This window comes from Physeter macrocephalus, chromosome 8 (assembly GCF_002837175.3).
Source record: "Physeter macrocephalus isolate SW-GA chromosome 8, ASM283717v5, whole genome shotgun sequence".
Lineage (NCBI taxonomy): Eukaryota > Metazoa > Chordata > Mammalia > Artiodactyla > Physeteridae > Physeter > Physeter macrocephalus.
In genome coordinates this window covers 75,301,021-75,322,443 of record NC_041221.1, presented here as the reverse complement: position 1 = coordinate 75,322,443, position 21,423 = coordinate 75,301,021, and the positions used below count along the sequence as shown (strand labels likewise).

The following is a 21,423-nucleotide window of genomic DNA, read 5'->3' as shown; positions in this document are numbered from 1 at the left end:
TTTCTCCCGTCTTAAATGTACTATGTGGTGGAGACTATAGAGGAAAAATTTATAAGATTATTTAGATCAAGAGGGATCATCCCACTCCATGATTTCAATGTTTATATTTTTGTTTGAACACACACACACACACACACACACACACACCCCTGCATATAAGGAGACTGGGTTATATCTGCAAAGTGTTCACTACGTAACTATATGTGTCCATTAACCTGGTAGACAGCAGCCAGACAGAATGAATTAGCACTTTCACAGTCATTAGTGGACATCCACAAAGCAGAGAAAAATCTGAGTCACCCAGATGACTCAGATGAGCACGACCCCATCTGGGGTCAATCAAGAAGACACTGTGCTTTGTTTCAGCTCTCACACAGATGAGCAGAGGATGAAGAGGTAGGGGACAGTGCAGCATGGGGGAAAAAAGCTCCGGCCCTGGGGTCAGTTGAAGGGGGTTTGAATCCCAGCTCTGCAGTTAGTAGTGGGGGCTTTGGCACGTCATGTCACACTCTGAACCTCATTTTCTCTTTTGTAAAATAAAGAAAATAGAATCCACCAGATGAGTTGCTCTTGGAATTGAAGAGCAATATATAATATAATATATATATTATATTATACAATAAATTATATTATATAATATAATAAATTATATTATTTTATTATATAATAAATTATTTTAAATTATATTATATAATAAAACTATAATCTGTTTGAGGCGGGGGTGGGGATGTATATTTTCCTTAGGAGCAATGGTTCAGTATTTGCTAATTGAATTGGCTTGATTTGGACTTTATAAAAATGGTAACATTCTATATGCAATCTTGTAAAACTTATTTTTTCTCTGCTTTACTCAATATTTGTGAGATTCTGCATCATGTGTGTAGTTCTAATTTATGCATTTTCACTGCTGTGTGGTACTCTACTATCACTATCTGTTCTTAAATTTGCCTACTGATGACCTTTTGGATTGTTTAGATAATTTTTGCTCTTACAGTGTGCTATGACCACTTGTAGATGTGCTAGAAATTACCTAGAGGATATGTCCAGGACTAGAATTCCTGGGTGAGTCAATTAAACCCAATCATTTTCCAGGGTCATGGGACCTGCGCCAACACTCCAGAGCACAGAAGCGATCCTTTCATCCAGACTCGTGTCAGTGCTTGATGTCAAACTTCTCAATTGTTTGCCAATCTGGTGGGTATAAAATAGGTTCTCATTTGGGTTTAATTTGTGTTTCCTGCCTACTTCTGAAATTGAGCATTTTTTTCCTGTACATATCCATTATTTGTGTTTCCTTTGCCATAAGATGTCCATTTCTGTGATTTACCTAGTTTTTCGATTTGGTTATTTATGTTGTTGTTGTTGTCGATTTCATACCTGTATTCTTGATACTAAACACTTGCTGGTCTATATGTTGGAAATCTCTTCTGCAAGTTTGGATCTTATCTCTTTGCTTTCTTTATGGTTTCATTTGATAAATGGAAATTGTCACCTTTCATTTTACTATTCTTTATTTCTATGGTCCTAGCAGTTTCTCCCCACTCTGCCTTTTCTGTGTAACTACAGTACAGAAGTGACAATAGAGACCAATATTTCCACCTGTACAGTACCCCCCAGAAAAAAGCTGGAAGATAGCCCTCCATGGGGAGACCGTCACAACCCTCTTGCTCAGAGGGAAGAAAACCTTACTTGGCCCCAACTTACCAGAACAACAGAAAAATGTATTTTATGCCAAAAAAATTTCAAATCAGATTAACAAACCCAGCTGTCTAGCTACCTTTAATAAGCCCCAAGCCATCCTGCATTAATCACCTAATTAAGCTTCCCCTGACTGGCTTTCTCATTTAGTCTGCCCCCACCACTCCTCTTTGCCTGTATGCTCACTCCTTCAAATCTTTTTCTTTACCGATGAGGAATAAATCTGTCGAACGTGGCTCTTTTCACTTTTTTAAGTTCTTTATCATTGTCATGCCCATATGCTTGACACCGTTAAGTTTCCCAGTCCTGAGAAAAAGAGCAGCATTCTTTTTCACACTTAGGTAGCCCTTATATCCAGGCCTTCTGTGTGTTAAAAGAGGAAATCAGATTATTTTTCCACCTACTTGGCTTAAGGGTTTCCTAGAATTTATAAGCAAGTTGCCCCAAAAGAGAATGAAAAGGGGCTGGGAAGGCAGGCAGGACAGAGGGAAGGATCCCTCAAAAAGAAAAAAAAAAAAAGCCCCTTACTTGTTCTGACCCGCTCCTCCTCCTCTCAGCGCAGCTTGCTAAGGCAATGGGAGAGGCTCCTTTAAGTCCATTCCTTGCCTGGGATACCTCTGTGGTTCCTGTCCACGCAGAAGTGTGCAGATGAGTGTCTGAGTTAACCTGAGAAGGGCCCTCACGATTCCTGGACTTCAGTGGTTTGGAAAGAGTTTTGCGCGGAGCACTAAGGATGCTGAGAAAAAAAAAGGTACAAAAAACTAGTTCACCTTCTCCAAGAAAACCCACCATCTAAGAGGGCACGTCTCTTCTTACTGGTCAGTGAGCTTGGCTTTTTAGAGGCACGGCCCTTGTTTTCCAAAAGAATAGACCATCCCCATTCCTCTGATGGCCTCTCTCTTTGGAAACTTTTATTTATGGTCTGATGTGTTGAAACAATAAACATGGGCACCAGCATCTGGGGCTGAGGGAGGCCGGGAGAGGCGTTTCCCAGCTTTGTGTGAGACGTGAAAATGAGGTGGCAGCTTTAGCAGACCCATTCCGGGCCCTTTTCTTCCTGCCAGAGTGCAAGTGCCAGCTGAGGCCCGGCACCTTGGTTTATTGTGTGAAGACAGGAAAGAGATCTCTCAATTATCTTCAAATTAACTGCCTCTTGCCATTATCTGTTCCCCGAGGACCAATCAGAGCCTGTGCTTGAAAAAGCTGGGCGTCAGCCTCCCACTTCATCCACACTCCGGGATCCCTTCCCACCCACCCCCTCCCGGACACGCGCCCAGCCAAAGTCATCTGTGGCTGCCATTTCTCATGACAAACCTGAATGCTTTAATTAGGAAGCATCTGCGTGTCCACCCTTCCCAAACACCATATGGTGCTCAGTACGAAATATGTTTCATTTTCATGAAGGCAAAGCCTGAGGAAAGGGCAGTGTTTTGAATAGCAATTGTTGTTCCCACATTGGGTGAAGAATTAATCTGCTGTGCTTCAAAAGGGGAAACAGTGTTTGGAAGAAGGGAAGGCTTTTTCTCTACCTGGCAAAATCTGGAGGAAAAGATATCTCAGGTTAGGACACAGCAGAAATCTACTTTCAAGGCTCAGAAATTGAAAACCCTTTACACGTATATTCCAAGAATCTGCTAAACAGTCTAAAGACTTCAGATAAAAGATGTCCTATACTAACATTTCAACATCTCTTATGTGATGAATCTAGAAAATCTGGGACCCAGTCTGAGAGTGCTAAAAAGGCACCCACTTACCCGGCAGTCTGCTCATCCTGCTCAGGAGAATGATTCTCCAAGGGTGTCCCGCGTGGTGGGGAAAAGCAACTACTTTGCTTCTCGGACAGCCATAGACTGACTTGGGAAACATGGCCCAGCAGGATATGGTCTTTGGGTTTATTTTCCTTTCAAATATTGTGTCCTCGAAATAACAAATCTAAGCCTTCCAAAGTTCACGTTTCTCTAAAATTCAAGAGCTAAAACAAGGCCACACTTCGAGATCTTTGCTCCAGTGAGAAACAGGGGGAGATACAGGCCAAATTCCAACATGGGCCTTTTCCTGCCTTTATGCAAATCTCTCAACATGCAAATGATTAAATAATTAAACCATGCTGGTGTTTCAATAAGCCATTTGTATTTTCTCCCCTGTCCAGTCAGCTCCCATTCTTTTGTTGGAGGCTACAGGAAAGGGTTAGCAAAATCCCACTGGAGGGTGAGTAATTGGACTGGGAAGGGCTATAATTACTCATTTTCGTTTTAAAATAAATAAAGCAGTGGATGCTATGGAGTGAATGCCATCTCCCGCTTCCTCAGTGAGGGGACTGGTCTCTCTCTTCCTCGTCACCAGGGCCCTTGTTCCTCACGCCAGCACAGGTGTCAGTCACCTCAGTTCCCTCTTAGACTCGACTACATAATTATGAACTACCACATGTGGCTTCTGAGACACAACTTTAATTATCCAAACTCAGAGCACACAACAGACTCTGAATTGACTGAACAAAAGCCTATTAGAAGGCGATCCCCTGTGGTCACATTGTAATTATTGTCAGGGGCATGGCGGCTGTGGAATTATCTCGGCAATATCTCCCTAACCTTCTAGGTCAGAGTCATGTGAATGATGATTTGTGCCATAATCTCATTTCCTTTAATGGTGTGACAGTGAAAATAAAGGAGGGGCTGCCTGGCTTGCGCTCGAAACTCAATTCAAAAGGCCACCGCAGATGTGCAAACACAGCACATCTAGCCATTACTGCCATGAGAGCATCTGTCTTTACACCAGGCGAGCCTGGAGCTGGGAACCGAGGGGCTTTGCGGGTCACAGAGTAGCCAGCCAGGCACTCAGTAAGAGCAGCAGAAGAGGCCCCTGTAAAGGGAAATAAACAGGAACCACCCAGCAACGTGGTTCAGTGTGTCTTTGCCAAAGAAGATGTTCAGAGAAGCTTAAAGAGGTACTCCACGGCAGTGGAATGTCTTGAAATACAGAACATTAATGTGATGCTCATGAGCCTTCTTTGCTCTCACTAAGGACTCTTTGCCCCCAGGAGATGCTCACAGTTTACCCTTGGGACTCCATGAGCAGTACATGTCGCAACTCAGCATGTATCTTTCCCTTCTTAAAAATGTGAAGTCGACTGTTCAGCTTCTGTTCAGAAATCCCAGGTCAGCTTAATCACACCGCTTTTAATGTAACATATAAAGAAAAGGAATTGGGCTTCCCTGGTGGCGCAGTGGTTGAGAGTCCGCCTGCCGATGCGGGGGACGCAGGTTCGTGCCCCGGTCCGCGAAGATCCCACATGCCGCGGAGAGGCTGGGCCCGTGAGCCGTGGCCGCTGAGCCTGTGCGTCTGGAGCTTGTGCTCCGCAACGGGAGAGGCCACGACAGTGAGAGGCATGCGTACCGCGGAGAGGCTGGGCCCGTGAGCCGTGGCCGCTGAGCCTGCGCGTCTGGAGCTTGTGCTCCGCAACGGGAGAGGCCACGACAGTGAGAGGCATGCGTACCGCAAAAAAAAAAGGCATTAAGTTCAAAACTTACTACTGTTTTAATTGCTTATTTAACAAAACTGCGTCAATGGCTTTCTCTGCATGTTACTGGCAGGGCAGATAGAGTGATTTAATCAGAGCATGGACTCCTACATTACAAACATAGGAGAATTCTGATTTGTCATCACAGAACTTAAAGACAAATTATATCATCATATTATCACAAATTTTTTTTCTTTCCTGCACTTCCACCTTTTTCCTTAGAACTATCATGTTTTTGGAAGATGTGCTTAAACAAACCTCACAGCCCCCGTGAGAAGCCAGCTTCTCCTCATGATTTGTCTGTGATCACTTCCAAATTAGCAAACCCAGGCATCCAAGACCCATATGATGAGGACCCAGTTTGCGAATCTTGTTTATTTTCCCTTCCTGACCTGCACATGCCATATAAGCTATCCAAACTCAACTCCTCAGTGACTTTCTACCTGGCCATGTCTGTTCACTCTGTTCTCTCAGGCTGGAATGTCCTCCCTCATCTCCTATCCCATCCCTGCTTATGACATCCTATCCATCCTCCTGGACAATCTCAAGTACTACTTACTTCTGCTTACATTCCCAGGACTTGCCATTTGCACCTAAACCTAAACAGTGCTTTCTTTTAGCAGGCTCACCTCTGATGGTCCTTACCTCATTCCACCATGCATCATGATCATTTGTGTGCTTGCCCCTCTCTGCCTCTTTCCAGAATGTAATCTCCTTAAGGGCAGTGATCAGGAATCACTCATCTATGAACTCATGTATTCATTCATTCAACCATCTGCCCATTCAACAGTTATTTATCTATTATTGATTCAGTAACACTACTGAGCATCTACCAGACATTGAGGGACATTTTAGGTATTGAGGATCTAAGGATAAGAGAGATTAAATAAGACACAGTTCTCTCCATCCCTATCATCAGGGAACTTTTGAGTCTAATAGAGAAACATCCTGTGTATCAGTGTTCCCATAGGAGTGGCCCTCAGAGCACACCTAGAACAGAGCCAAATACATGGCATGTACTCAAGCTATATTGGTTGAATTTTTTTTTTTCTACTGAAGTATAGTTGATTTACAATGTTGTGTTAGTTTCAGGTGCACTGTAAAGTGGTTCAGTTGTACATTATATATGTATGTATACGTTCTTTTTCAGATTCTTTTCCCCTATAGGTTATTACAAGATATTGAATATAGTTCCCTGTGCTATACAGTAGGTCCTTGTTGTTTATCTATTTTATATATAGTAGTGTGTATCTATTAATCCCAAATTCCTAATTTATCCCTCTCCCCCTTCCCCTTTGGTAACCATAAGTTTGTTTTCTATGTCTGTGGGTCTGTTTCTGTTCTGTAAATAAGTTCTTTGGATCATTTTTTTAGATGCCACATATAAGTGCTGTCATATGCTATTTGTCTTTCTCTTTCTGACTTCAGTTAGTATGATAATCTCTAGGTCCATCCATGTTGCTGCAAATGGCAACATTTCATTCTTTTTTGTGGCTGAGTAATATTCCATTGTAGAAATGTACCACATCTTCTTTATCCATTCATCTGTTGATGGACACTTAGGTTGCTTCCATGTCTTGGCTATTGCAAAAGTGCTGCTATAAACATTCGGGTGCATGTATCTTTTCTAATTAGTTTCATCTTTTTATATTGGTTGAATTTACAGTCAGTAGTAAACTGAGTAAGCCCAATTCCCCCTGAATTCACTTTAGAGTAATAATAGCTTTACCTAAGGGCGCAAAGATGTGTTATCTATGACGATTCCTAAACTATACATCTTCAGAGATATATAGCTCCCTTTCAATAATCCAGAAAGGAAAGGACTGATTTTCCTCATGCATAAAGACTTCAGAGATACTTTCTGAAAGCGTATGAGTTAGCACAGACTAGGGGATGGGGCTGGCAAGAAGGAGAGAGGGGAAGGTGTAATAATTTCTCCTTGAACACTTGGGTCCTTTCCCTCTTTCAGCTGGCAGTTGAGTGTCTGTTAGTTCCAGGTGATGCAACATGGAAAGTGTCATAGAGCTTTGTCCTCTAATGTGAACACTAACTACTGCCGTAAAATCCGAGAAGGCTTCTTGAAGAAAGTCGCCTTGATCTGACTTGAATGATGCAAGTTCATGTGCATGTCCCTACTGGGAAGTTGAGTCATCCTCATTTCTATCCATCTTCTCTCCCAAATAGTTTTGTTTTGTTTTGTTAAAATTAAATCAAAAGGTGCTTTGATATTTCATTTTTTACACGATTCTTCCTGCTGAGATTTTTTTGAAAAGTCAATGCAAAACCTGCGGTTTAACTAATAGTAAAGTGTCATGTTGATTTTTTAGTTTGGACAAGTGCACCGTGGTTATGTAAACGGAAATTAGGTGAGGGGATACAGGAATTCTCTGTACTATCTTTGCAACTTTTTGGTAAATCTAAAATTATTCCAAAATAAAAATATATTTAAACAACTGATGAAAGAAAAATTGATACTCTAAGGCAAGTCAAGGAAAATTTGAACATAAACATTTTTCTCTGCCCTTTGGCTTCCTCTCTCCTCTCTACTGTGCATTGTGTATCTGCATTATGCATCGACCAAACCCCCCTCCCCTGCCCCCGCTCAAACCTGCTCAACCGTAAAGAGCAATATTCTCCTAGCATCAACAAGATAACTCCTTAGGAGATAACCTTTCCGCTTAATCTTGTATGGGACCATGATGACCCACGTTTTGTATGTGTAAACCTCGATTGTGTAAACTGTCAATAATATGTCATTTAATGTACATATGACGTACATTTAATGTCTGTCTCAAAATCTTAAATAACTGTGCTTTGACCTCTAACAGGCGGAACAGTTCTCGGAGCTATCTGAGAGGCTATTCTGGGTTATAATCCTCAATTTGGCTCCAGTAAAATTTTCCATTTCTTTCTTAGATCTACTGATTAATTTTTTTGTCGACACAGTAAACAAACAAACAAACACACTTTCCCTAAAGCAGTCACTAATAAACAGGAATATCATTTGGAAGCAGAAGCAAAATGCTCACCCTTGCCCGTCTCCATCTCTGTTTATGCTCTCACACATCCTCTTCTCAAGCTGACACAAAGATGCAAATCACGGATCCGCTCACCCCCATCTGTAACCTCTTGAGCTCTTGAACTCTGCATGCAATTATAGGTCAAAGTCTTCTTGACTGGATTGGACGAGGTGGACCAAGTGACATTTTGCCTTGAGGCGCTAATGGTGACATAGGCTATCCCTGGGGTTCTGACCACGGCTCCGTCATTAGCCAGCTACCATTGTTTTGTAAATCTAATGAATGGTTCCATAGGAAATAACAGAGTAAAGGCTTATTAAAGATGAAGGCTTCATCCATTAAAATGCTCTTTGTCCTTAATGAAGGTCACTGGAAGACTGATTGTAGGAGGAAATCTTGCTTTATGCTCACCCATACGTCTTAATCACCCCGTCGAGCAAGTCGTCAGACTGGATTTGCGTTTGCTTTTATTCTTTAAAAACTGTTGGCGAGGGGATTACTGAGACAATCTTGATACGTTTTTGCTGTTAGAGAACTGTGTGTGACATACAGCATTCTCCAGATTATGTGAGTTTGTTTTTGGAGGTAAAATATTTTCAAGTATGTATTTTTCCTTTAATCTCTAATCTAACTAAAACTTTGAGATTTCCAATGTCCAATATAGTAACCACTAGTCACATGTGGTTACTGATCATTTAAAATGTGGCTCTGATGAATTGAGATGGGCTGTAAGTATAAAATGTACACACGAGATTTCAAAAACTTTGTACAAAAATATCTCTTGGAAAAAGTTTATATTAATGACATGTTGAAATGGTGATTTTTTTTTTTTTTTTAAGTAATGTACTTTTTGGAGCAGTTTTAGGTTTACAGGAAATTTGAGAGGAAACTACAGAGTTCCCATTAATCCCTTCACACACACCCCACCCCCGACCCCGACGTAGTTTCCCCTACTATTACCATCTTGCCTTAGTGCAATACATTTCTTACAATTGGTGAGCCAGTACTGATACATTGTTATCAACTAAAGTCCACAGTTTACATTAGGATACACTCTTTGAGTTTGATATTCTATCGGTTTTGGCAAATGTGTAGTGACATATATCCACTGGTCATACAGAACAGTTAAACTATTAAACAGTTAAAAATCCTCTGTTCTCCATCTATTCATCCCTCCCTCCTCCCAAATCCGTGAGCCTTTTGCTGTATCCATAGTTTTGCCTTTTCCAGAATGTCATATAGTTAGAATCATATAGGACGCAGCCTTTCAGATTGGCTTCATTCACTTGGCAATATGCATTTAAGGTTCCTCCATGGTTTTCTTTTTTGTGGCCTGATAACTCATTTCTTTTTATCACTAAATAATATGCCACTGTATGGATGTACCACAGTTTGTATATCCATACCTGTTGAACAGTATCTTAGTTGCTTCCAGGTTTTAGCAGTTAGGAACAAAGATGCTGTAAACATTCATATGCAGGTTTTTGTGTGGACATAAGTTTTCAACTCATTTGGGTAAATACTGAGGAGCACAATTACTGGATTGTATGGTATGAAAATGTTTATTTTGTAAGAAACTGCCCAACTGCTTTCCAAAGTGGCTGTACTATTTTGCATTCCCACCAGCAATGAATGAGAGTTTTGCATCCTCACCAGCACTGGTGTTGTCAATGATTGGGATTTTAGCCATTTTAATAAATATGTAGTAGTATCTCACTGTTGTAATTTGTAGTGCCCTGATGACATATAGTGTAGAGTATCTTTTCATTTGCTGATTTGCCATCTGTATGTCTTCTTTGGTGATATTTTATTTTTACTTTTATTTTAATTTTTAATTTTGAGTTAAATAAAATGTTTTATTAAATTTTATTTCACCTTTTTCTTTTTCCTTTTTTATGTGGCCAGCAGAAAATTTGAAATTGCATATGCAGCTCAAATTACATTCCTATCAGATAGTGCTTCCTTAGAGGATCAAAACAATATGTTCAGTGACTGCCTGAGCATACCTTCTCTTCAAATATACAGTATATATACATTTTTTTAATTGAAATATAGTTGTACAATATTATGTTAGTTTCAGGTGTACTACATAGTAACTTCACATTTGCATACATTACAAAATGATCATGATAAGTCTGGTAACCATTGTTCCCACACAAAGTTATGACAATATTATTGACTATATTACTTATGCTGTATATTACATCCCTGAGGCTAATTTTATAACCAGAAGTTTGTACCTCTTAATCCCCTTCACCTAATTTACCTCACACCCACCCCTCTGGCAACCACCCATTTGTTCCATGTATCTATGAGTCTGTTTTCATTTTGTTTTGTTTTGTTTTTTAGATTCCACATATAAGTGAAATCAAACAGTGATTGTCTTTCTCTGTCTGACTTATTTCACTTAGCATAATACCCTCTAAACCCATCCACGTTGTCACAAATGGCAAGATTTCTTTTTCTTTCTTTTTTTCTTTTTGGCTGAATAATAATCCATTATATATAACCATCTTCTTTATTCATTCACCTATCAATGGACACTAAGGCTGCTTCCCCGTCTTGGCTATTGCAAATAATGCTGCAGTGAACATAGGGGTGCACATATATATTTTCTAATTAGTGTTTTTGTTTTCAAAAAGCATATTCCACTTCAATACCCAGAAGTGGAATTGCTGGATCATATGGTAGTTCTATTTTTAATTTGGGGGGAACCTCCATACTGTTTTCCCTAGGGGCTGCACCAATTTACATTCCCACCAACTGTGCACCAGGGTTCCCTTTTCTCCACATCGTTACCAACAATTGTTATTTGTTGTCTATTTGATGATGGCCATTCTGACAGTTGTGAGGTGGTAGCTCATTGTAGTTTTGATTTGCATTTCCCTGATGATTAGTGATGGTGAGGGTCTTTTTTTGTGTCTGTTGGCTACCTGTATGTCTTCTTTGGAAAACTATAGTAGGCAGAATAATGACTTCTATTCAGGGCGTCTGCCCATTTTTAAAATCTAGTTGTTTGTTTTTTTGAGGTTGAGTTGTATGAGTTCTTCATATATTTTGGATATTAACCTGTTACTGGATATATTATTTGCAAATATCTTCTCCCATTCAGTAGGCTGCCTTTTTGTTTGGTTGATGGTTTCCTTCACTGTGCAAAAGCTTTTTAGTTTGATGTAATCCCATCTGTTTATTTTTGCTTTTGTTTCCCTTGCCTGAGGAGACAGATCCAGAAAGAGATTGCTAAGACTGACGTCAAAGGGTATACTGCTTATGTATTCCTCTGGGATTTTTATGGTTTCAGGTCTTACCTTTAAGTCTTTAATCCATTTGGAGTTTATTTTTGTACATGGTGTGAGAATGTAGTCTAGTTTGATGGAGCTAAACCCAGGCAGTGTCATTGTATAGTCAGAGGGAAGTAGCCTCAAGCAATTTAAAAACTGACTCAGTATGGGTGGAGATACCATGCTCAGTCTGCTGGGAAAGTGCAAAAAGGGTAAAACTGGCTGTCGTGTCTCCTTCCAACAAGAGCACTGGTACCTAGAAACAAAAGGCCATGTTCCAGCCTTTTCATTTACTAGTCAATTCTGGGAAGACGGTCAGATGAACACTAAGTTATTTTAATGTAGGTAGCAATCTGTCCTGTACATCCAAATGTTGTTGGCATGCACTGGTAACACCCCTGAATATGGTAGCCCCATGCTCTGTGGTGAGAACAGGTGGAGCCTCCACCCATGCTTGAGCACAAAGTGCCAATCAGCCAGGTCAGCCAGGTTTGTTCAAACCCTCATCAGCCATCCTGACAGGGGAGCGCCATGCCATTGTTCTTTAGGCAACATTATGACTTTCCTTTCCTTGCAGCTGTAGGTTGATGCTTCCACAGTACCTGACACCTTGGAGGAACATTGGGGAAAAGCCAATGATCACAGACACATGGCATTACAGAAATGCTCCCCCTTTTCTTATTTTAAGGAGTTATAGGCAAAAGGAGTTTCTACTTCAGCCACCTGCCGTAAGAAGACATTAACACAGTGGTTGTTTCAATCATCTAAACTGTAAAAATGGTTTCTGCATGCTCTTAGGCTATAGTGTGAAATGGTCTCCTAGATGATGATTCTGGGCCTCCAAGAACTTGGCTTGTCATTCTGAACAGCACCTTTTGAAAATTTCTTTCTCCAGTTAGCAATTAAATTTTATACTGTGCATCTTTTGTGAGATATTTTCTTTTCATAGTTGAATCCTACTGATCGTGGAACACACACAAAAAATCTTGTTTGTCATAAGATCTGAAATAAGAAAGCAAGGCAGATGTCCCAAACTTTAAAAAATGTGCTTGTAAGCGGCATTTACACAATATTGTTTTCCTGTCTTACCTAATGTTTCAATGTGTATTTTCTGAAGAGTGTATATTTCTAGGTCTCGTGGGAGTAAAGGTGAGTTTGGGGAATACATAACACAAAGCACTACATCTGACTTGTCTGGGACAGTCAATTCTTTCACGAAGTGTTGCTAGGTATAGATGTTTGCATCTCTTAGATTTTAGACTTGTCTAATTTTAAATTGTAAGCCCTTTGGGCATCAACCATGACTAATTGTATGTTTCGAAGAGTGCTTAGAGCATGGTTGGTGCTCGGTAAATGTTAAATAATTGAAAATGTTAACAATAATTACATTTGTAAGCACATTGAACAGGACTGTTCCAAAATATGTTTCAGTGGAGAGCCCAGTGTGTTGTTGGCAGGCAAACAACATGGAATGATAATAACACCAAATGGTCCTCTTATTTTTTCTAGAAAAAAAACGGGGAATATAGTGGTACTCGAACTGATTTTAAGGTCTATAGTAGGCAGAATAATGGCTTCTCAAAATGTCCATGCCCTAATCCCTGGAACCTGTAAATAAGTTACATGGCAAAGGAGAATCTCCAGGTTTACTAAGACCACTGTCTAGTAGGGAGCGTAGACAGTATTTTGTCCAGTAAAAGGTAAATTTTTTCTTTTTCAAAATTCCCTTTACTGCTGTTCTAATAGCTTTAATAATATTTAACAATATTTTTTAAAGAAAGAAAGCAAAGAAGAAACTATTTTTATAAACAAACATGTAAACCAGTGATTTTCTCATACAGATACATGTTTTTCAAGGGCTGTGTGATCACATACAGTTCTGAGACTTTTTTTTCTCCCAGATCCTCAATTTCTGACTGTACTTTTTCCTAAAATTAATCTGGTCTGAGACTAACATGCCTGTGTTCCCAAAAGCCTTTCTCTGGTTTTTAAAGAAGAAAGGCAATGATATCCTTGGGAATGACTGCATTTCAATGATTCTAAGAGACACAATTTTTTTTCACATTTTAATATCTCTGGAATTAGGGTGCATCTTACAATGATGGTAGGTCATAGCTTGACAGTATTTTTTCTTTCTTAGCCGCACATAATATAACGCAGCATATAAATATGATGAGTAATAGCTTGCAATCAATGCACATATTCATATTCTATAATGTATGATATTTAAACTGAAAATAGAAATTTTAGATGTCAACTTGAAAATGTGTGGGGATACATAGTTTTTCAAAATTCTGCAACAATGTGAGCAAAAAACATTTGTAGACCACGGATGCAGACCGTTTTCTGCTGAAGTTCAGTGTTTTCATCACAGAACAGAGAGGACTGCTTAAACTAGCCAAGGAAGGGGCTGGCACTGGAAGGTGGTAGTGTAAGGATCGCGCTCTCAGGAATTCAAGCCCAGAGCGCTCGGCATAGGCTGGTCTCAGGAACCGGAAAACTCACGTTCCTAGGCTTCGCACCATTTCTTTTGGGCCATGTAGTTTCTCCTCTCTGATCTTCTCTCATGTCTGCCCCCGCTTTTCTAATTCTCTTAGCAGAAAAGCTTTTTCTGTCTACCCATCAGAGCTCAGATAATGGCCTCAGACCTGAATCTACGCAACCTTTCAGCTCAGCAACCCACAGCTCACTGGCTCAATTGCTCACAGGTCCCAAACCATGGAGAGGGTTCTGATTTGTCCAACTCACATAAGACGTCCACTCCTGATCCAAACAACTGTGACTTGGAATACAAACATCACTGGGGGCAGAAGGGGTAGTGGGTGGTGGCAGTCCCTAACGATGGGGGCTGTGAGTAAGCAGGCAGCCACAAACATGTCTACTAGAGTCAGCAATAATAATAACGAACACTTAACAGAGTTCTTACAGTTGCCAGGAACCCCGCTAATCGCTTCAAATACATGAACTCACTTAATCCTCAGTGCAACGCTAGGAGGTGGGTTTTGTTATCCACATTTTCCAGATGAGGAAACTGAGGCACAGAGCGCTTAAGGGAATTGCCCAAGGTCACAAGTTTGGTAAGTGGCAGAGCCTGGCTTCAAACTCTTTGAACTAAACTGCCTCAGCAATTTTCTCTCTTTGTATCTGGACTCGCTTGTGGCACTTAAGCGTGGACTATTCTGTAACCAGGAAGTAGTAACTTACAGGGAAATGGTAGCAACTGACATATATCGCATCACAAAAAACCACTGGATATCTTGGGATTTAGGAGGCAAGGAAAGAGGACCTACAGCATTTTTAATACGTACTTCATTTCAGGCAGTTTGTATACACTGTGATACTTTATACACTAATCCAAAGAAATAAGTACTAAAATCCCATTTTACTTTTGGAGAAATGGAGTCCAGAGGATTGAGTAACTTGCCCCAGGTTTCACCACCACGAGGGAGCGAAGCCAGGGTCCTGTCCCAGGCCTGACACCTGGCCTGTGGCATTTTCTCTGCCTCCTGTCAGGCTACTGTCAAAACAAACCAGGTGACATACAAGGTAGAGAGTAAATCAGGCAGTCATACAACAAACCAAAACAAGAATCAACTTCTCAAAGCAAAGTCATTGTTCAAAATTCACTTACAGATATGTATTTGATTAATCTGATGAAGCATATTGGCTATTTCCTTTTGCCTGTACAAGCATTAATCTAGCTGTCCTCTAACTCTCTGTTACTGTTATTGAAGTTTCGACTGAAACGAGGAAAAAGCCCTGGCCAATTCTTCACCTAAGATACAACTGCCTGATAAAGTTGATTTTTGCTCTGCCCTTCCTTATAGCTAATTCTTTGCTTGTTGACTTAAGATAAATTTCGAAGGTTTCACAGTATAAGAAGAATTTTAACTCTTCTAAGGCACACTGCAAAGGCAGGGACAAATTTTTAGAAAGTCGATTGGTTAAGACTGGTATGCTCTAGGAGGTTGGCAAATGACAGGTAGAGCCTGTTAGGCTCTTCTCAGCACCAAGAAACCGTCTTGTCAGAGTCGGTCCGGTAGTGACAGCAGAAATAACATGTCACCCTTGAGTGGAAGAGCACAAACCATGTGAGTTCAGGGCACACAAAGCATTTCTTAAGTTTTCCTTACCTGCTGGGTTTTTTATTTGTTCAATCTTGCATTCACCCAACTCAACTGCTCAACTGCCATTAAAGAAGGAGCTGTCTCACCCAAAAAGGCAGGCTGGGGATTCGAACACTGGGTTTCAATGTAAAATCAGAAAGTGACTGGGTCCACTTGTTAGAAAGAGCCAAAGGAGAGGCAGCTCCTGACTAGCTGGGCTTTCTCTGAACCAACAGCCTTAATGGAACCACCTGAAAGCAGGGAGGCAGTTGATGTGTACCCGGGCTTACTGTGTGCCGGACACCACGCGAGGGTCTTTATCTATGTCATCCCAGCAAGTGTCCCCCTCACAGCAACCCTTTAAGGGAGGCCTTATTAAGCCATGTGTTCCTGATGAGGAAACAGAGGCTGAGAAGGTAAATGAACTGCTGGTGGTGACACGGCTAGAAGTGACCTAGCAAGGAGTCAAATCCAGGCCTGAACAACTCCCCAGACCACATTCCACCACTTCACCATGAGACTCCCTACAGATACTACCCTAATGGGCTGCACAGAGTAAGAAGCAACAAAGAATCATTAGCTAGGCCTTCCTAGAAGAACCTGCTCATAAGTGTTAAATTGTATTTTGCTAGCTGAGCTGCAGCTCACTTCTTGCCCCCTGCTTCTAGGCCTAGAGTCACAGACCCATCTGGAACACAGCTGCCAGAGCATTCCTCCCCAAATGCCATTGTCATTGTGTTACTCCCCTACTAAGACCCCATCACCTACATGATAATGTTCTAGAGCTTTCCCCTGTGCAGGAGAGGAAAGAGACGGAAAAGGCTTGAGAGAGAATCATGGAGAGGACAAGGCTCTGTGGGAGGTCAAGAAGGGTCAGGTCAAAGGTACAGGAGGGCAAATCACCTGACAAAGGAGAAGGGAACTTCCTTCCTCTGAGATAAAAGGAAAGATGAGACAACAAATTCTAAGTCGACTCAGAGGCGGAGTGTTCTTAAAAGGGAATCTCAGACAAGAGATAATCTGCAAGGAAACCTTTTTAAAAGATCCTCCACAGACATAGATCTTTGGGTGTCTGCCAAGAATCATAAAAGGAAATCTGGCTCAAGAGATGAAAGTAACATTGTGTAACAAGGAGAAAACTCAGCCTGCTGGGCTCCTGTGCTGCGAAAACACTCATTCTCAAGTATGGTCCCTGAGGAGGACCCGGGCTACACCTCTCAGATCTCCCCGTGAGACAAGGCCTGTTGTCCCAGCTTCTGGGCATCTGTCAGTGGACAGCCTTCAGCTGGTGGCCCCTTCAGGGAAAGCCTCACTGCAATGAGCCATCTCCATCAAGATCATGCCCCTTCCCAGGCAGCCCCTACCTAGTAGCCTAGACATTATGGAGTGTGAAGACCTGACCACCTGGCTCAACTCAGGACAAGCTGGAAGGCCACCCTAACTCAAGAGCTCCCCGCGGGGATGGCCAAGGCTCTCACTGGCCCTGCATCACATCTTCCTTCTCTATCCCCACCTGCTGCAGGCTCCCCCGCAACCACAGGTGTGGAAGTCAAGGACACCCCTTAATAAATATCCTGCCCGCTACATACAACCTCGGGGCTGCTTCTGCAGCAATCCAACCTGCAACAGAACTGCCATGAGCAAGGAGCCAAGAGCACACTAGAAAACTGGTGTCCCTTTGGCCTTATCCCAAGTCCATTCAGACTGTCACAGAGCAGCACAAAATCTCTCACCTCGGGGCTTGGACAACTGCTTGAGCAGGTCTGTTGGTTGGCTGCATTATTACCAAAATAGCTTCCCATGCTACAATGTTCTTATTTTCAAAGAACTCACAGTGATTTCTTCTTATTGGTAAAACTTCTTGAGGTTAGGCAGTTTCATCTTTACTATCCACATATTCACTCAAATAAAGACTTATTAAACACCTACCCAGGCACTGTACTAGGGGATGAAAAAGTGAAAAAAAGTCCCAGGCCTTACAGGACTCCCAGGTGGGTAGAGGACAAGGCATCTGAAACACTGTGAATAGGGCTTCAGTGGGGGCACAACACAATCTTTTTCCAGTCTAAAGGAGGGTGTGCTTGGAGTCTCAAGATGGCAGAAAGAGGGGTGGCTAGAACACATGGAGGTCGTGGCCTTTATCACAGGCAATCAACCATAGTGGAGAACGCTGACCCTGAAGCCAGACTAAGTGGGTTTGAATCCTGCCTTTATCACATTCTAGTTCTTAGTAGGCAAGTTACTTAACTTCTCTTGGTCTCAGTTTCCTCTTCTGTAAAATGGTGGTTGTATTAGTCAGCTCAGACTGCCATAATGAAATACCACAGACCAGGTGGTTTAGATGGGAGTTTATTTCTCACAATTCTGGAGGCTGAGAAGTCCAAGATCAAGGTAGTGGCTGATTTGTTTCCCTGGCAAGAGCACTTTTCCTAGCTTGCAGTTGGCCACCTACCCACCATGCCCTCACCTGCAACAGAGAGGAAGCAAGCTCTCTGGTGTCTCTTCTTATAAGGACACTAATCCCATCATGAGGACCCCACCCTCCTGACCTCCTGAAACCCATTACTTCCTGAAGGCTCCACCTCCAAATACCAAGACATTGTGGGGTTAGGGGGGGCCTCAGGATATGAATTTGGGAGGCACACAAATCAGTCCATAGCAGTGGTACGAAGAATGCTTTCCTCATAGGGTTTGATGAAGATGAAATGAACCAATAAATGTCAGGTGCCTGCACCCGTGATTGCCACATATTAATTAAGCTCTCTTTGCAGGTGCTAGCTGTTTTTATTATCAGAGTCACAGAAACTGAATCAAAAACTGGGAAATGTCAAATGCATCAAGACTTTCCTCGCTGGAGCTCAGTGCCTTTGGGCACATTGTCTCTCAAAGGAAGAGAGAAAATGAGCTTATCCTTAGGAACTAGGAACAGGCCTATTTTCATGCAAATATTGGCTTGGAGAGCCCCTTTGCAATCAATTATTACTAAGGTGAAAATCTCCAACCTCTCTATGTTCTTTGCTTTCATATCTCTCTCTTCTTTCCTTTGTGATCAAATGCCTAACAGTCTTGGAAACATGTCCACTTAGGGGATTACTCCTGTTAAAGAGTGTTTAGCTCTTAATCCCACAGGTCACAAGCAGGTTGAAATATAAGACATCATAGAAAAAGAAGAATTTAGTAGGGTTAAGCTAGAGGTGAGAGGTGAAGAGGGGTGAAATGGAATCCCAAGGAACCCCACCTTGATGAAAATATCAGTTAGAGATGGACAATGGATAATTTTTCAGCCCGACTTTCAGTAGCTCTGGAATTGGGTTCAAAAATAATAGTTTTTATTTGGCTTCAAGGCCTTTTTTTACGTCCATAGGGCTTCAAATATATTTTCTACTGGAGACAGGTTGGGTTGTTGGATGAAGTTTTGCATTCAGGAGATGTGGTTAAGAGATTCAGGAGATCCTTAGTTAAGTAAACAAAAGGAGATCTCAAAACAGTTTAGGCTGAGAGAAATGTGTCCTTCATCTTTTCTGGAATTTTTGTTTTAAGTCTCATTCCTACAGGACTGCTGAATTCCCTGACAGTTATTGACAACTTGGTTATTTTCATTCTTGCCATCTCGGTCATTTCCACTGTTGTTAGACTGTAAAGTTGACAGCCCAAATCCTTAGATCCCCGGCTGGCCCTTTAGATCTTGCAACTTATTTCCTGCTTGGTCCACCTCCTTGGAAGAATGGAGAAAGACTGTTATAATTAGAATGAAGGATGATGGAAAAATTTGAACGTACACTGTGAAGCGTGAGGGGGAAACAGATGCCCTCATTCATTTCTTTAAAATAACAGCTTTATTGAGATATAATTCACATAAGGTTCATTCTTTTACAGGGTACAATTAAGTGGATTTTAATATATTGTGCAACTAGCACCACTATCTAAATTCAGAACATTTTCATCAGCCCAAAAAGAAACCTTGTACCCATGAGCAGTCACTTCGTATTGTCCCCTCCCCCCAGCCCCTGGCAACCAGCAATCCACTTTCTATCTCTGTGGATTTGCCTATTCTGGACATTTCGTTATAAATGGACTTATATAATATGTGGCCTTTTGGTTACCTGCTTCTTTTACTTAACATATTTTCAAGCTCTCATACATTCTTGATAAGGTGCAAATTAGCTCAATATTTGGATAAAAATGTGTCACTATCAACCAAAAATTTAAATGCATATACTCTGATTCAGAAATTTTATGTCCAAGAATTAATCCCTCAGAAACGTTCCCACATAAAGGCAGTTGTGTGAAGACATTGGTTGAAGCATTAACAAAGGTTAAGAAAAAAAAAAAATCTAAAGTCTATCAGTTAGGGATCTGGCTGAATACATTACAGTCCAATTCTACAATGGAGTGATGTGCAGACATTCACAGAATGAGTAGGTCCTATATGGAATTGTGTGGAATGATCTCCAGAGGCTATTGATAAGTGAACACAAGGGAGCATAAGGGAACATAGCAAGACCGAGAACAGTGTGTAAAGTCGACTTTCACCTGTGTAAAAAAAGTGTGCACATATATTTATGTGTGTGTACATATGTATATGTGTGTATGTATATATATGTATGTGTGTGTATATATATATATATATATATATATATATATATATACAGGGAGGAGGGAGGGAAAAGACAAAGAAGGAGGCTCAGGAGGATGAGGAGGAAAATATCTCTCGTAGGATGTCTAAAAATGACAAACAGTGGTTGTCTCCAGGGAAGGGACATGGGAAAGGGGGTCTAGAGGACAGGGAGGGGAACAGAGGGAGACTTACTCCTTATTGTATACCTTTTAGTGTTGTTTGAGTTTTATTTATATCCTTAAAAATTAAAATGGACATGATGTCGATAGAGTTTATGAAGTCACTCCGTGGGCATATTAGGACTTGAGCCTCTGCCCTCAGGGTTCTGTGGTCAGTCCCAGCTGGGACCGACCGACACCCCAGGGGGAGAGGACCAGTTTTAGTGAAGCAGAAAGATCAATGATTTGAAGCTCAGCGATTTCTCTTCTAATCTTCCCAGAGGCCTGGTGTCACCTGCACAGCACTTTCACCTGCCATGCAAAGCAGACACATGCCCTTTGATGTCAAAGACTGCCTGGGAGGAGAACTTCAGAGCTGCTCCATGAATCCCCCATTCCCACTCCCCACATTGTCTCTCTCCCTAATGCTCCTGACCTCCTTGTGCCTTTGGGGAGTGGTTCTGAGTCTGTATTTACACCACTGAACTTTAAAGGGGGATGTCAGCATTGGGTCTGCGATGCAGGCCATTATCTTAATCCTCCTTTGACCTTTGGTGGAAGCACTGCCACTTCCCGTCCTACTTCCTCAGCCTCTCCGACATCTACTGAAACACTGACCCCAAGCGGGAGAGAAGATATAGTCAAGTTCTCTGCCTCAACACTGTTGCTTCCTGCAAAGTCAAAATCACTTCCAAGTTTGACTCCAGTCAGAGCTCATTGCTTCCCACTAGTGTTGGAATGAAAGCCAAAGAAAGTGACAGACAGATTGTGTAAATTTTATTTTTAGAAGGGGTGTTTAATTATGGAAGGCATGAGTCGTATTTCAATACTGTTTATAATGGCTTTATTTATTTATTTATTTATATCCAAAACGAAGTGAAAAATCCTGTATCCTTAGCCAAAATCTGATATAATTCTTCCCCAGCTGTACAAAAGTCTCTCTGTTGCTAGCTAGAATAAAAATGTCAATGCATATCATGTATTAAAATTCCCCTGTATTTACCTGACATCTTTTAAGATATCTC

General features: G+C 41.4%; 1 long non-coding RNA gene across 1 annotated transcript; it reads left to right on the top strand.

Moving 5' to 3' along the window:
* The first annotated feature begins 364 nt into the window (after window positions 1-364).
* LOC102987701 (uncharacterized) lies at window positions 365-20,834 on the top strand. Its single transcript, XR_008617990.1, has 3 exons — window positions 365-396; window positions 1,093-1,194; window positions 20,680-20,834. It is a non-coding gene; the product is annotated as an uncharacterized lncRNA (long non-coding RNA).
* Window positions 20,835-21,423: the final 589 nt, after the last annotated feature.